At 42.6% G+C, this 18053-nt stretch overlaps 1 long non-coding RNA gene across 3 annotated transcripts; it reads right to left on the bottom strand.

The window, feature by feature from the left end:
- Window positions 1-15249: 15249 nt before the first annotated feature.
- Window positions 15250-17802, bottom strand: LOC139433035 (uncharacterized). Of its 3 annotated transcripts, none has more exons than XR_011642607.1 (3): window positions 17328-17802; window positions 16396-16680; window positions 15250-16122 (listed from the first exon to the last, which is right to left on the bottom strand). It is a non-coding gene; the product is annotated as an uncharacterized lncRNA (long non-coding RNA). The 3 variants fall into 3 exon arrangements; XR_011642608.1 differs by lacking the exon at window positions 15250-16122 and having other exon boundaries at window positions 16135-16507; window positions 16602-16680; window positions 17328-17799; XR_011642609.1 differs by lacking the exon at window positions 15250-16122 and having other exon boundaries at window positions 16135-16504; window positions 16602-16680; window positions 17328-17798.
- Window positions 17803-18053: the final 251 nt, after the last annotated feature.

Here is an 18053-nt window from a genome sequence, read left to right as displayed (position 1 = left end):
CTGCACCGACTTCCCCCCCTTTTCTCTCTCTCTCAGTTTTCTCTCCCCACTCTCTTTTTTGGTATCATTTAACTCTTGATTCCGTGGCCCGGCGATGAGCTCACCGCAGAGCTCAGGTTTCAGCGCCTTGACTGGAATGCGAGGGGGCAGCCGCGCGGAGAGGCAGAGGTGCTGCTGGGGAGGTCAAAGGCTACCGGGGGTGGTGGGGAGGAAGAGAGAGAGAAAAAGCGGGGTGTCTGTCATCTTGGGGGGGGGGGGGGGGCAGTTCCAGTGGAGAGGATATCTGAGGGGCCTGGAGTGGCGAGAACAAAACAGGAGTTACAGGGGTCACGGGTTACGGGGGCCGGGCAACATTTGACAGCTTTGGAGGCTATAGACTTGAGGACACAGAGTACATTTACATGCTCAGAGGCACACACACACACACTCTCCTAAGTGCCAGATTTATTGCTCACTTAGAGAGCGGGGTGTTCTCCTCAGGGAGCGAAGCAATTTTTTTCTGTTGTGGAGTTCTCACATTCTAGCAGTCCTAGGTCAGGGATATAAATTATACAATTAAAACATACATAACTTAAGAGGTCGACCATAATCACAGACATAAAAGTAATTGTATTTACATAGAACACATTTAGTACTAGTGTTATGACCTCTATGGTTATGCATTTTAATTATAGTAAACCTGCATTAAAAAGGAAATACTTAAAAGGAAACAATTAGGGCGCTGTTATTCTAGGGTGGGTATATAGATTGTTTTAGAGGGATTACATATCAACATGTGGATTTTTCATTTGGTTCGGTTAGCGCTCAATGAAACACACCAAACCTTGTAATCAAATGTCACATGGTTGAAACGGTCACACCTCTTTGAGACAGAATATCTGAGTAAAACTTGTAGGAAATGATTGGTTTCGGATATAATGGAGCAGCACGAAATCTTTGCGACCTTCAGTGTTCAGGTTTTGCTTTGGTTTTTCTATCAATCAAATATTTAAGATGAGGGATAACAATATGAGCAGAAGGCTGTTTAACATGTCTTCCTTTGAGAGAAACGAGTCTGGCCCTGATAAGAGGAAGAGATTGTGATGTGTTGAGCTTTTTAAAGCAAGGTAACGTTTTAGGGTTTACTTGCACTCGTGCACTTGGAAGCAAACAGAGATGGGCATGAGCCACAAAAGAGCTTCAACACCACATAAACCTATTGAGTATTCTATTAAAAACACAAAGGTTTGGCTTGAAAAGGACAAACAACCTCATATTTCAAAGAAAACTTTAATTAAATTACACAAAGGCTGTCTAGTACCTCATTCACACCAACGCAACTCCGGTTCAGAACCAGTTCTTCGGTTTAGCTCTGGCTCTTTTCACACCGCCCAGAGTCCGACTGGTAATGCGTCGTTGCGTCATCGTTTGCGTCATGACGTAACCGTTTGCGTGCCTGCTTCATAAAGCCAAACTGCGCCGATGAAATCAGTTGCATTCATTTCTTATGGCTCTATCTCTATCTGCAGCTTTTCCGGAGTCATTTCTGTGGTTTAGTTATATTCTTATAAAAAAGTGTACTCGTGTCAATAAAGGTTTTTTTAAAACACAACTGGTGAGGTCGGTCTTATTTCTTAAGGTGGACTGAACCATGAGTGTGGAGTAACGTTGTATCTTTCATTTAAATGAACTGTAACCTTCACCCAGGTATGTAACAGCTGTTCTCAGATGAACACGTGAAGTAAAGTTTAATATTTATAGTTTTATAGATTTATAATGAGTTATAATGAGAGGTAATCAACGTGAATGCTCAGGTTCCACCTTAACACGCAGACACGTTGCTTCACCATGAGCAGAAACCTTTATATATACAGTCTATGGCAGAAACTCTGAAACTCTTGTTAAGTTTCTCCATCGTTGTGTACAAACTGGATAAAACGCGGGCTTTTTGTTGTTGTTCAGGAGTTGATCTGTCTCTGCCCCTGCCCCCGCCTCGACGTAAGCGTGACGTATGTGGTGCTTTTGCTCTGGCCGGACAATTTGTTGGTGCTTGAAACTAACCGGATTCCGGAGCTAAGAGGCTGCTCCGCTGTGGTGTGAAGAGGACAACCCGGTGCTTTTCAAGCTCCAGCTCCGAACCGGCCCTGAAACACCGTTGGTGTGAATGAGGTATAGGTGAATCTGAACAGGCGAGACCTAAAACAGGAATCACTTCGGAGACTCAACAATTTATTGCTGGCTCTTAAGTTTGACATGACATATAATGCAAGCTAACAAGCTAACCCCCTTTTTAGGAGCTAGATATGAGCAGTTGCACCAAAAGCCTGTTAAACTGAATGAAAGGAGAGGCTACTGTTTGCTCAGTTTGGTTAAAGTGCATAGTACTTACAAATGTAATACAACAGTTCAACAGCACCACAAACTGAAGCCTGCATCTTGACCCGAAACTTGAATTGACCGAATTTCCAAAACCATTGAAAATAACCTTTGAAAGAAGGGTGTATAGCTTTTATGTACTAGCTTGTATACATCTTAGATAGGTGAATCCAACAAACAGGCAAGCGGTGTATAATTTGACTTTTACACAGTTTTCATGGGGACTATTTCATTGGTAGAATCAACTTCCAAAGACACTGTTTATTTAGGCCTGTCTTCAAAGACTGTACTAAAGAAGTCACCTTGTCACTGTGATGTTTATCTGTCCACTATGATTTCAAAGCTAGAGCTGACATTTTTGGCGTTGCAATCTGTGTCCTTTGTTAACAGGACTGACACAAGGCTGAGCTAAGTGCAACTGAACAAGACATTGTAAGAAGACCAACATGTTATAAATAACTTTTATGAACAAAAAACACAGTGAAATGGTTTGCTTCCTTATCGAACTCAGATCTGCTTGACAGAGCACAAACTATATGCTTACCAGGTGTGAAGAAGAAGGAAAGGATAACAAACAGAGATTGTGTGAAGAGATTGGCTGTTTAAATATAATTTATCCCTAAAGCCCCTGTCACACTGTCCCGAAATTGACACCCGATGGACACACGATAAAGGAAATGTTCAAATTCGGCTCTGATCGTAACAACATCGGGCCATTCGTGAGGGCATCTTAAGCCATCGTATGACCGCCGGTGGAGTTTCTCAGGCTCCGGCAGCAACTTCATGAGCGGCAACTTCGTAAGGCACTCGTGAGGGCATCTTGTCAAATCGTGTCATCTTCGTGTTATCATCGGTGAATTCGCCCTCACTCTGATCGGGGCGAATGCTCGATGGCACCGATGATAACAAGATGCCCTCACGATGGCCTTACGAAGGGCAACATTTACACACAAATTCAACACGAAAAGGAACCTTCTCAAGGTCCTTCGGCAATTTGTTGGCACGCCAAAGATTTTCCCACCGCTCACGATGTTGCTGCCGGAGCCTGAGAAACTCCGCCGGCGGTCATACGAAGGCTTAAGATGCCCTCACGAATGGCCCGATGTTGCTACAATCAGAGCCGAATTTCAACATTTCCTTTATCGTGTGTCCATCGGGTTGTTTTATTGCACAACAAAATCATGTAAACATATTATGTAAATAACCCAATTTGTGTTCTGTGAAACTGAAAAGGATATAATATATTATTTTGAAGGAGAGTTGACAGGAAGTTGTTGTTGCTATGGAAATAACATTACGGAGAAAACGTAATATCTTCTACATATAAAGACGGATAAAGTAAAGAACAAAGTCTGAAGATATCAGTACAGTATCATAGTACTGTAACATAATTGTTTTTGGTACTTTTATTGCAGTTGTATGTCGTAAATGTTGCCTTCGTGTGTGGTTCGGGGCCATCTTCGTGCGAAATTCACAATTCCATATTCGTGTGTCCATCGGGTGTCAACTTCGGGACAGTGTGACAGGGGCTTACAGGAATTCAAAGACAAATGGTGTTGGCAATCAATGCTGGACTGTGTGCCAGTAAAATGCTAGGAACTCCAACCCAATGGAGATGTTTGTTTTGGTTTAAATAGACTCACAAGCACAAGGCTGAGCAGTGGGAGTATGTTCCATGCCTTTCCTGTAGGCCATATGCTAAAACTATTTATAATACTAAAGTTTTATACATTTAAAGGTTGACAATAACTTGTTGTCTTTAGTCTGTCTTTTACTTGCATTGACAATAACAAAAACACTGCCAGCTTGTAATTTCCTTAACTGATCTTATGACCATACTGTATGGTGTACTTTAAAGCTGAATTATGAAATTAAATTAAGCCATGGAAACCAATGGCTAACTTGACAACAAAAAAACAAGCACAGAACAAAGGGATGCCTCTAAAGAAGCCACTGTCCGAATGACTTTCCCTCTTGTACTGCATCGTAACAAAAGCAACTGTGGCTGATTGAAGCGGCCTGGCATGTATTTGTTTATTGTTTAGCAAGGCGACTTCCTGCTGTTTACCTCTCGTCTGCAGCTCAAGCTAGCTTTGAACCGCAGCTCTGTCGGCCTGCGCTGCTCCAGCCGCTGGGAACGTATGTTCTTTATTAAGCAGAGGAAGTGTGCGAATGAGCACTGCAGGCCCGACATCTCAGGAATCCTGATCCTTTTTCCCCTTGTGGCACTTTTTATAAGCGAGGCCAGCTAATCGCTTACACTGATAGCGGGGTTCTGCATGAGGCCCTGTTTTTTTGGGGGGGGGAAGGAGGCTGGAGGAGGTGGAGGCTGTGCTGAATCCCTCTCCCCACCCCCCCCGCCTTGTTTGTGTAGCTTGCTGGGGAGCAGGCTTGCATACTGTTTGTGCAGATGAGTGTCGGCACGGGCACACTCCCGACGGGCCTGTTCCCATGGGAACGACAGTGATAGCGAACAGCTTGTTTTTATGTTTTTTGGCAATGTTGCCACTGCTGGAATTCTGACAGCCACTGGGAAGGTCTGATATGCAAAATCATTGCCAGGTACATTTTATGAGGGAAGAATGTTTCTTTGACTTTCTCCGCTGTGTTGTTTCATCCACACTGAGTTATTTGGGCTTCAGTGGAATTCACCTATGAGCGGGCGATGTTGATCAAATGGAGTTTATGTTTCAGAGCCAGCTCTATGCCACAAGCTGACAGACTGAACTTGTTTCCAATCCTCAGGTGGATCATGAGATCCGTTTTAGTCAAATGACTTCAGGTTAGTGTTACACGTCTCCACACGCATGGCCGACAGACACTTGGCTTTGGTTTTGACCTTTCGGTGTCTCTCAGGGAATTCCACACTACATAAACAGGAAAATAAGCTTTTTTAAATCTCCCTTTCCCATAAAATCCGAAATGATAACATCACCTCATGGGTTGGCTGACTTCATTAGCATAATTGTAATTTAAACCCCTTGTCCCTGAAAAAAAGTATACTTTGTATGGGTAAGTCTTTAAAACGTGTTTCGATTGGCGCTGGATCAACAAGTGGAGTTGTGAACAAGGAAAATGACAGTAAAAAAAGGTAGAAAAGCATTGACTTAAGCTTTTTAAAGAAGTCGATCTCAAACTGTGACAAAAACAGAGAAATGTTCGTGGGGCTTTGTGAAAACCAAGAAGAGATTATGCTGGAAAAACATAATCAATCGTCCTCTGCATCAAGGAACAAACGTCCGTACGTCAGGAAAAAACTATTTTTTTGTTTTATATTTTTATGTTATTAAAATGGTTATTTACGGCCGGGGGATTTTTAAATGAAATTAGTGTGTTGGTTCATTGTGCGAATGACTACACTTTATGCTGTTTGGGTTCCTAAATGAAAACATACCCCGGGAAACCCTTCACCAGGCTTCTTGCCGCGAGAGCAAGCTCGCATGGAGAGCAAGCGCCTCTCCCTCTCCTGCCGCCCTCTCGCCTGGGACCGCCGGGTAATTACATCATTTGGAGATGGAATGAAAGCATTTTACAAGCGAAAGTAAGTGAAATGCTTTATTGCTCACGGAATTGCCAATTAAAAAGCAACACCTGGAACAGAGAGGCTCAGCTAAAACAGCCCTCTTCCCTGAGGCCGGCCCCAAACCAGTCCCCTGCTCCACGGAGGCCCCCAGAGAATGTTTTTCTTTCCGTCCCTTTTTTTCTCCCCCGTCTTTATTTGCGAAAAGTTGCAGACAATGCACCTTCACATTACATTACATAGCCCTCAAGTCACCAGAGCCTGACGTGCTCTTAAACGTATTAATAAAGCCCATTTCCTAGCGAGAGCATATGGTACGTCTACAATGTAAACCTGCTCAGGGCACGCTACTGCAAAAAAAAACAGTCATGATTCTCTCCAGCACCCAGTCGACTCTGCAGTAGGTACCACTCATCCAACACACACACACACACACACACACACACACACACACACACACACACACACACACACACACACACACACACACACACACACACACACACACACACACACACACACACACACACACACACACACACACACACACACACACACACACACACACACACACACACACACACACACACACACACACACACACACACACACACACACACACACACACGTTTAGACCAGTGCAGGCCTGTCCAGCCCCAGATGTGTCCCATGCTCAGGTCTGTTTCCCCCAGAACAGAGAGACAGACCAAACTAAACGAACAGAAAGGTGGGGAAAAGAAAGATGTCTTTCATATTCTTACACTGCGCCTACAGAACGCCAACTGCCCACTATCAATGTTTTACAAGGGACTCTTGTCCCATAATACCTCTCCGGATGAATAACATTAGCTCAAGGTTCCAACCAGTGATGTAGTGCTTGAAATTGATCTTGGTTAAGAGACCAGTTTTTGAAGGTCTTGTCTTGATCTTAGAAAAATAAAGTGTCTGGATTTTTTTCAAGACCTCAACTGTGGGGATATCACTAAGTCGCCTGAGCATTATCTGATTTATTTGCTACCAATAACTTTACTTACAGGGCATGCACAATAAGATGTTTAAAATGAATTTCTGCTGACATGTACACCTTTTTACAACATTCAGAAATGTTTTAATGGATTGTTTCTTTGTCTGTTGACTATGATGTTAACGACATTAGACGTTTCAAACTGAAAATCTAAACAACATTGTATCAAAGTATTTGATTTGCTATTGAAGGGTCCCCGAGGGAAGAATACTCCGGGGAGCACGAATGTCTTCATAAAATGTATTAGAAGTCCACTAATAATTTGTTAAGATATTTTAGTTTTGTACAAACTTGGGGAATTAGCGAGCAACCCACACTAAAGTGAAGAAAAGCTTAAAAAATATATATATTAGAAAGTAAGAAAACATGTTGAATCAAAGATTTACGTTGTAAGCAACAACAAAAAAAGAAAGCTTGGCAAAATAAAAATGCTTCTATTTTCATTCTCTGCCCTCTAACTTTGTCCTGGTCCTTTACCTGAACAGTAGCTGACTGACACGTTTACCACACCCCTGCTGAAGTCCCCACTCTGCCCAACCACAAACTGTCACATACGCAGAAAAGATTAACATCAGGCCACGCTGCCATGACGACACCGGTGACAAAGATGCTGACAGTCCACACATATGGAACAGCAATCACAGGCACACATTTGTGGTGTCGGAAAGGAGGCTTTATTTACTTTGCAAATGTCTTTACCAGAGGCGCTGGCTTATTACCTTTCAACTTGACTGACATAGTCCTACGCAAACTAAATTGGCAGAACCACATTTGATGTATGGCATGTTACTCATTATACTAGTTTGGTCCCTGAGGAGAGACATGAAAGTAGATAGGGTATTGTTAAGAATGAGTGAAACCCTGAGTAGGGCTCGTAGCCCCTTTAGCTGCAGTCAAAGTGCCTTTTGCAAAGGCTTAGCTAGCAGCAAAAGATAATGTGCCTCTAATATCCAAATAATGACTGTATGCTGTATTTTGCACATCCTTACAAGATCCTGGCTACACAGTTTACCAAGTCCAATGTTATCACTTGTTAAGCCTGCATTGATTTCAGGGGTTTATAAACATAAACACACAGTGTCACGTTTCCTCTTTCATTAAAGACTGCTTGGGGAAGAAGTAAGCTTTCAAACGCGGTTTACGAACAAGTATTTGTACAGTGAGTGGTTAAAGGCAATTCCCATGCTCGGCTTTATAATTGTTAGAAGAGAGGTCTTAGCTGGAATACATGATTTGAAAGAAGAGCTTATCTTATGATGAGCCATTTGAGGACTCTATTGCCTAAAACCTTCTGGATGACACATGAGCAGGTGGGTGAATGGAGGGGATTTTGAATGCTTAGTGAAACGAGGAAAACCTATATTAACTCTAAGCTATTGAGGTCTACATGATCCTTAAAGACCCTCTTCACTCAAAAAACTGTTTTACTTATCTTGATGTCCCCTAAAATGCTTTACCTTGGCTATACTGACTTATACCAGCTACAATTATTTACACGTTCCTATGTTGAAGAGGGAAATATCTGTGCACTTCGCGAAAATGTGATTCAAACAAACCCTGGGGCAAGCTAGATTTTGATGTCACACATGTGGACAGCTAATCGCTGTGGGATATGCAAATACTGACACATTGACATGGAAAAGAGTCCTCGTCCGAACCCCAGCAAAGAAAACGACTTGTCAGTACAGTAAGCTAGAGTTAGCATTAGCATATTGAATGTTTTCTTAGGTAATGTGGAAGAGTTTGTAGTTTTTAGATGTAAACCAGACCCTGGAGCTTTCCTCCATAACTACAACATATCTTACTAGATATGAAGCATACCGAATGTATGTTACACAACCATTAACACTTTGTCAGCCAGTGCTAGTTACGAGCTAACAGATACAAGATGCTAACAACATTTACAATTCAGATACTTCTGATATTAAATAATTTGGGGCCTAAGTAACAGGTAGCCTACGGTAACAGGCATGGTTACATTTTGTAACAGGCATGGTTACATTTTGCTGACTTTCTGCTAACGTTAGCCATCTTGATGCGCAATGTACAATCTAGCAGACTAAAGATGGGTGGGATCAATAAATTGTAAATGAGGGAGAAAGAAAAGTGCTTTTGAGCCTTTTTCAGTTTCAGAGACCCATTATTAACAGAATATTAATCATAGAAAAGTATTATTTGTACTGAAAGACTGCTTCTACAGGCACTGATTCTTGAGAGTCGGGACAAAACATGTCCCACATAGACAAGTCTTATTTATATCAAAAATAAATAAATTAATAATGATTGACATACTCACAAAGTTAGATCTAAAGGAATTGTGAATACTGATGTTCTGTTTTAGCATCGATAATTACTTTTTTGAGGGATATTTGTTTAAATGTATGACCAGTGGTTAGACGGCCCATGTTATTTCTCTTGTCCTCAGCAAGAGGTCACAATATTCACCAGCCCCCAAAATCTTTAAAAACCGCTACAATTGTGAAAACATTTATATCAAATCAAACATAAGGGTTATGAATGTATAAAAAAATGCATGCCATGAACATCTAAAAATATTTTCCATCGAAATCTGCCTATCAAAGTTGTGTCCTCTGTTTCCGTCAACTCCGTCAGATGTTGTCATAAACCTCATTAAATTAGGCAATAGCATGGTCAGCTATATCCCTGAGGGTCCCTTTTAATTCCCCTGGCTGTGGTGAATACATCAATACCACACATTGTCTGGTATGTTTGACATTTTTTGATATTTTAGATGAACAATGTAAATGTTCCTATGGTCACAGCTGGAGCATGTCAACACCATCTCTCTGTTATGATACCTTTTAATAAACCATATTGGATCCAATGAAAGTATTTTATTGAGATTATGGAGACAGCTAGCAATAGCCAAAAAACTAGCTAGCTGCAGTGTTTTTTTCTGCAGAAGGAAAAAACATGCCATTTCGTCAACTCCGTCAGGTTTCATGTCTGACGGAGTTGACATGTAAGCTGACGGAGTTGACAAATCCACCAATAACCGCTTAACGTGCCAATATTATACTATTTTCGAACATAGTAAAGGAATAGAATGTTGTCATGGCTGTGTCTTATCTCCCACTACTTCCACTGGACATTGATTTTGTCTGCACAAGCCAGTGTATGTTTTCAACATCTGGTTGTAGGAACACACACTGGACCTTTAAGATTTTACATCAATCAATAAATCAATCAATAAATCAGTCATGTTAAGTAAATGGACATCTGATTCCATAATAATATTTCAATCAGGAGAGACATGATGTATGGAATACATATTTGTTATCGGTCACATTATATCAATGAAACATAATGATGACAGTTCATCACAAATGAATGAATGTTGTTTGGCGATTAGGCCGAGGTTTTAGTAGGATATCAATCGGGAAGGGAAGAACCGTTTCCGATGAACCCCCCTGGGTCTAGACACTGGTGGTGATGATAAGTGGTTAGGTCCGGTTGGAAGGGAGGAGGATAAGCTTGGCCCTGAGTTGAAAGCAGGAGGCGAAGGGGTGGAGGAGGGTTGCGCGTTGACACCTGGAAGACAGCTGATAGGAAAAGGGAGAGCATATATAGAGGGGTTAACAGGTGCGATGATTAGGCTTGTAAATGGAGGGGTGTGATAGGTTTAGCTGAGGAAAGGCGCTCCCTGTCATTTAGATGCAGGGAGCAAGTATTGCCATGACGAGCAATACGGAGTGTTAGGTCTTCCTGTCTGAACTTGCGCTAAGCTTCATTTCAATCAGGAGAGACATGATGTATGGAATACATATTTATTATCGGTCACATTATATCAATGAAACATAATGATGACAGTTCATCACAAATGAATGAATGTTGTTTGGCGATTAGGCCCAGGTTTTAGTAGGATATCAATCGGGAAGGGAAGAACCGTTTCCGATGAACCCCCAAAAGAATGAAGTATGAAGTACTGAATGTGAATAATCTTACCTTGTGGGATGCAGCGGAAATCTATGGATGGAAAGGAGAGGTTAATACGTGTGAGGATTTAAGCGACTGATGCCTCCCGGGCATCCTTCCTGGACGTACAGGGCTTCCCGGCCGTACGGGGCATCCAGGATGGGGCTTCCTGGACGTACAGGGCGTCCCGGACGTACGGGGCATCCCGGAGGGGGCATCCTGGCCGTACAGGGCGTCCCGGACGTACGGGGCATCCCGGGTGAGCGGGGACTACCCGGACCCGACCAGCACCCCGGGGCGCCCGGAACGTGCGAGGCTTCCCGAACATTTCCGTTTGCGGGGCAACCTGCTTTAGCAGGGACACGTTATACAGACCCGAAGGTTTTACAGCCTGGACATACAGGTTTAGATATGCAAAATTACACATGAGCCGTGAGGCGACATACGTGCTGACATACTAAGAACCACCACCAGTTATATGCATACGTACCAATTTGTTTAAGGTTGGAGAGACCTTTGGATAGCCAGCACGGCATTGAGGTCAGGGCGAATGTAGGATGAGAAAGCGGAGGAGGACCACCGTCCGAGTTGTTGCAGGGATGAGGACGAGACGCCTTGATTGGCAGCGGAAGTAGCTGCGCCTATTCTGAAGGAGTGCCCCGTGTATAGAAGGGGTGATAACCCGGATTTAATAAGGACCTGTTTTAAGTAGACATTGAACTGTCGTTGTGTTAAAGGAAAATTCCCTGAGATAAGGAATAATGGCGAGAGAGGATTAGAGGTAGGTCTAAGCCGTAGGAACTTGATCATGGCCTTATAAGGGCAGAACTGGGAATCGATGCGGGCGGCGATGACGGAGCAGGCGCCGCCGCATTTGGAGTGTTTAAGATATAAACTAAAATGGCTAGCGTGAAAGGATAAGTCAGAAAAGCTGACGTCTCTATTGGAATCGAAAGTGAGGGAAGCGGTGGTAAATTCGCCTGGTCTAAGAAAGGCATAAAAAGCTAGGAGAAATAGAGCGTCGAGTAGAGCATCGATATAAGGGGAGAATACCCCACTTCTAAGCTTGGAGAGCATGAGGTGTAAAGTGGAGAGTGTAATAGGGCGTCTCCGGTCTGAAACGGGGGGAAAAGTTTTAATGAGATCTTTGAGGATGAGTTTGACTGACTGGTTTGTGAACAGGCTGGGAAAGCCGGGATCGGAACAGCGAACGTTAAACTGAATCCCCGCTAAGAGGCCCCGGATGTATTGAGGTTTAAGGTGGCGATCAGTGGCGCAGTAGCACATGAAGGCACACACGGTGGAGATGAGAACAGGTTTAAGAGTGATGCCTACGGAAAAGCAAAACATCGCAAACGTTCTCCAAGCGAAATCATATGTTTTAAGGGTGGAAGTGGCTAAGCCTTTCCTCATAAAGAATCTGGCTGATTCGAGGTGCCTTTCTAGGGGGCTGCTATCTAGGAGAGAGAGAGGAGGTGCAGGGGAGGAATCTTGACGGGTTGAGCGCTGGCTCCTGGGCAGAGGTTCCGGAACTTCTGGAATTGGAAGCGGAGGTCGGGAACGTGACGTGCGGAGATGAGGAAATTGTGGGTGATGGAAGACCACGTGATGCTTCTCATGAACGGCATGATGTCACAGCACGGGGAGCGTGCTTTGTTAATAATCCCGACCACTGATTGGTTGTCGCAGAGTACTGAGATCCGCTTCCGGGGCCAGAGGTGCCCCCACACGTGGCAGGCAACAGCGATCGGAAAGATCTCATGCAGAGCGGAGGAAGAGGCATGGCTGGGAAATGTCGGAGGCCACGAGCCTGCGAACCACTCTCCCTGAAAAAAACCCACGGATGGGGCAGTGTCCGTGAAGAATCTCATGGAGTCGGAGGAGTACACGAGGTCGTCGTAGAAGAAGGTGACGCCATTCCAGTGTGCGAGCAGGAGGGACCAAAATCGTAGGTCTGAGCGGCAGCCTTCATCTAGAAAGACGTGGTCATGGAGGTTTTCTGCAGCCGACGCTGTATCCAGGAGCCGGGAGATGAAAGAGCGCCCCTGAGGGATGATACGCATGGCAAAATTGAGGTGCCCGAGCAGGGAGAGCAGCTGCTGCTTGGTGATAACTTGTTGTTTGCAGAAGGCTTTTGAGATGTCGCGAATGCGCTGCAGTTTGTCCGTGGGAAGAGACGCTTCCATGTCTACGGAGTCGAGTGTAATGCCTAAAAAATCCAGGCGTGTGTTGGGACCTAGCGTTTTCTCTTCTGAGAGGGGAACACCTAACTCCTGAAAGCATGTTTGGAGTTTTGCTAGAGAGTCGCCTGAGTTGTCCCGAGGGGGATCTATGAGGAGGAAATCGTCCAATAAGTGAAGAACGGAGGGGATTCTGACGATGTTCAGGAGGATCCAGCAGAGGGCTTCGGAAAAAGAATTATAGAACACAGGATAGAATTTAAAATTCTTCTTCTCGCCTACAAAGAATTATAGAACACAGGATAGAATTTAAAATTCTTCTTCTCGCCTACAAAGCCCTTAATGGGCAGGCGCCATCTTACCTTAAAGAGCTTACGAAATGAAGGACAATACTGTTCTTATTACGATAATATATATACTATTATTAATGGGAAATCATGTCATTCATGACAATATGCCCGCAGTATTTATAAATCGTGGTTTATTACAACTTTCCAAGCTCACTTCCGATGTTACACGACCGCTCCGAACAAAACAGCTTTCGCCGGTTAGTGACGTCACGCACGTCACGAGTAGAACACCTGTTGAATAATACACTACCTCTGTGGCTGATGTCGGACTCTGGAGACAGAATCGAGTGACAGACAAGACTCATTTGGCGGAGATCCGATGCGGCAACAGAACACAGACTGGTATACATTTGACTTTAATTCATAGAGATTCTCAATAAATAGTAAATAAATAATAATACATCGTAATGTAGCAGGCAAACTTGGCTCAGGCAACAGAACAGAGACTGGTATATACATTTGACTAAAATTCAGAGATTCTCAAAAAATAGTAAATAAATAATAATGACTCTGCTGAAATAACCAGTTTAGATACATGTAGCTGGTCAGGCTGTTGTAAATTGACCAGCCAGTATATATTAGGCTGGAATGGTTGGCTGGAGAGGGGTTTTGGACACTTCAGCTGGCCAGGATGGCTGGTTTATCCATCTATAACCAGCTTATGTTTAATAATAGTATTAAATATACCCTGCTGGGAGCTTACCAGGATTCCAGGTGACCAGCATACATTAAATACTGGTATGATTATTTAAACAAGAGAACATAAATATATTACAAAGATTCATTGTGTCATGTATTCTGGTATCTACAAAATAAAGACATTGTATAGTGTTCACAATAGTATTTTAATTTAATAAATAGCTAGTTAATATAATAAAATACACAGTAACAATACAATAATTATACAAATAACAACCAACCTGCAAATCAACCTACACATCAAAATAAATATATTATCTAAAACCGGTGCATTTGATTTAAAATAAAAGTAATACATAGAATTCAATATTTAAATGGTAACAAAAACCGTAACACTATGTATGATAAGAACAAGGCAACAAAGAAAGTGTTTGTTGTTTTTCCTTGTTCATGTCTATAATGTTTCCCGTTGTGTAGCGTCCAGCCTTTCCCAATCTGACCTGCACTTCTGTCTGTTGAAGCCACTTCTTGAAGCAAACTGAAAAGAAATGTACAGATATAAGTACACTGTAAAAAGAAAACTTAATATTTACGTTAACATTTGGGCTGCTGTGGTTGCCAGAACAGTTAAAGTATAATACATTACAAATTACAGTTGGTTGGCATAGAGTCTAGACGTTACAGTCAACAATTGCAATGGCAAAAACAAATAGAGCTAGTGTACACGGTGCAGCTGTATTATCTGGGAAATAGAAGAATCGGATCAGGATTCGGTATTGGCAGACAATCAATATCAAATGAATCGGATCATTATTAGCATCTGATCACCTTTGTCGACTTGCAGCCTAAATACAAAGATAACTCCACTCCTCTCCTACCACTCTTACCTCTAATAAGCCTTGGTAGAACTAGTGTCCGAGTCATAGGGTCCAGAGGCCTGTACTACGAAGCCGGTTCAACCTAACCTGGATATGTTTGAGTTAGCCGGTTGGCCTAATCCAAAACATACGTGCTCTCGCTAAACGGTCCTACGACGCGGGTTATCAAGTGGATCGCTCAAGCCAGCCGTGTCCTATCTAGTTAGGTGCGCGTTCACATGAAAGGGGTGGTATCTGGAGCATTCGACCAATCACAAAACATGGAGAAGCGTACCGACAGCGCAGCGTCATACTTCCTGAATGAAAAGTGAACTTTAATACTAGTCAAATATGAAGAAGTTAAACTTTAAACATCCATGATTTAAACACTTGATCAGGATCAAAGCCACAGAGCTGCACCTGCAAGGTGAACACAGCTGGGAACAGAACAAGTGTTTGAATGCGTACATTAACAGGTTTATGATATCACTGCCCCGTCTAAAACACGATCTGACTTTCATTACATTTGACTCGAGTGTTTCCTCAACTTAATGTGTTGCTTAAAATAATACTTCTGCATACAGTATGTGACACTGAGTGTTGCACGGCCAGATACGGCTCAGCTGACTCAGATCAGGAGATATATGATATATTATGAAGTGATATGCCGCGGACTGTACTTAATGTACTCTGATCCGGTTACTTATGTTGTGGCCGATATTTAAGTAAGCTTTCTTAACGCTAATGTTATAATAGTCAGATTGCTCTGAAGATGGAGGTGATATTCTATTAATGTTCACGTTCACACAGTCGGTGATTTCTGCCGGCCGTCTTTCCTGCGACGGCAGCTTTTCTGTATTTCCTTTCTCCTGTAATATGACTTGATCGCTTTAAACTCCGCACACTGAGCTCTGATTGGTCAGCAGGCAGTGCTTTCACTGAGTTGAGCTCTTAGCCTGCAACCTAACCTGCTCCGGGGCAGTTTAGCCGTTCAGCATAAGTTACCATGGAGATCTAGCCCGCTAAAAAGAGAACCAGCTTCGTAGGACCGGAAAGCCGGAGTTTTCCCTGAAGTTAGCCGCGAAGAGAACATCCTGCTTCGTAGTACAGGCCTCAGGACTGACTGAAGACATGTGGAACAGAGGACAGGCATGGTTCCATGTACAGGAAACTGGAACTTTGAACAGGTGTTTTCATCTTTTCTGCCTGAAGATTCACAAGTTCTTGATCAGGTGTTTGATGTGGGCTGGCATGATCCTTTCTGCAGCGATAAATAAAGAAAACAAAGATTTTTTTTTTAATAATGGTAATGATGGTAACAACAATAATATTAGTATAATTATGTATATAGCTAGCACTTACACAATTGCAAAGTGATTCTCACAACAAAAATAAAGAACAAAACAATATCAACAATAAAAAACAAATTATTACAGGAATGTTGAGACAAATAAATGTTTTTTTCAGGAAATGACCTTCCAAAGGCTAAATTCAAACTCAATACCATAAATAACTGGGTACCAAAGTGCTTTACCTGATAGAACACGCTCCACACGGAGCAGCAACCATCCGGCTCGGCCTTTTGCTGCATATCATCTCCTCCCTCTATCTCTCTCTCTCTGGTGTTAGGTTCCAGTAGATCTCTACTATCCAATAAAACAGAAATTCCCCAAAAAAATCATATTAAAAAAGTTAAAAACAATGACTTGCTGTTGGCATTGAAATGGATTAGAATCTCACCTTTTTCCTGGATGTCAGGAAGGCCATGGAGTCGTTCCCTTCAAGTCCGCAACCAGTCATAGGAGTTCAAATGCAAAGCCTGAATGATGACAAGAGCGAGAGACATACATTTTACAATTATATTTTTAATTCATACCAGAGCAGTGTGTACAGGCCCTGTACGACATGCAAAGAACAGATCAAATCCCCTGACAGACTCACACACTTTGGTGATGTCCTCATCTGATAATGTTTCATTTTTTAGCAGCAAAGTAACATGTATGTCAGACCCAACTCATTTACAGTATGTTTTGCATCTCCTCAACAATGGTCTGTATAGTTGAGTAGAAAAAAACTGTCCCTACAATTTCAGGTAGATTAACACACATTTGTAAGAAAAGTTTACAATGAAGCACAAAATCCCTCTTTGTATTAAGCGAGCTGCCACAGAAAGTGCAGCTTAACATGCTAACCTTTGGTGAGCTACAGTAAAGCTAACTTCATGCTCAACACAAAACCTTTAACGTGCATTACATTGACGATTTTAAACACAACTTAACTTTCTCTACTTGTAAGATAACGTTTAGTTAACTTACCCTTAAATAACTACATCACGTTTTTCAGTGGAAACACAAACTGCAGAAAACGTTAGCTGCTAACTGTTGTTAGCTAAGACAGCTAGCTCTTAAGGGAAGTAACATAGCCTCATGGCTATGTTACGTAACGTTGTAAGAAAGCAAAACGAACCTTCGAGAAAGCGTTTACTCTCTCTCCTTAGCGGGCATTGTTGATTGTTCGAAACACGATCTCTTGATGTGCTGCCCCACACATCGTCGGTTTCATCGACCCCGGGTTACCTGGTCTAGCAAAGGTCCGCCTCGTACGACGCACTTGTTTTGTCCATATACGCAACATTTGATCATTTTTTGGCCACAAAAACATCCCATAACCAGATGTTGAGACGGCCCCACATCCCCATACAACATATCGCTTGCCAATTATTCTTGGCGTCTTATTGCTGTGCATCCTTTGTCGTAATATTTGGCCCTTCAATGCATTCAAACGGGACTGAGCTCAGCTGTGTTCCACTCATGACGTCACCGCCGGAAATGGCCGAAGTTGATGTTTCCGGCGCAACGAACGATTGTTACTAACTGACAACTTTTGTATGCTGTTATAATCGTGATTTATTAAAAATAGATCAATAATAAAAAAATCATATGGCACATTCCACAATACAAATGCAACCTCTATCATATACTAAGCCCACTAACAGGTGCTAAAAGCATTTCGTAAGCTCTTTAAAGAACTCATTATACCCTACTGTCCTACTAGGGCATTGCGTTCCAAGAATGCAGGGTTGTTGGTTGTTCCTAGAATCTTTAAAAGTACAATGGGAGCCAGAGCCTTTTCTTATCAAGCTCCACATTTGTGGAATCAGCTTCCAGTTTGTGTTCGGGCGGCAGACACCCT

This window comes from Pseudochaenichthys georgianus, chromosome 24 (assembly GCF_902827115.2).
Source record: "Pseudochaenichthys georgianus chromosome 24, fPseGeo1.2, whole genome shotgun sequence".
Taxonomy (NCBI): Eukaryota; Metazoa; Chordata; class Actinopteri; order Perciformes; family Channichthyidae; genus Pseudochaenichthys; species Pseudochaenichthys georgianus.
The sequence above is the reverse complement of the archived record's forward strand: the minus strand, read 5'-3'. Positions and strand labels throughout refer to the sequence as shown.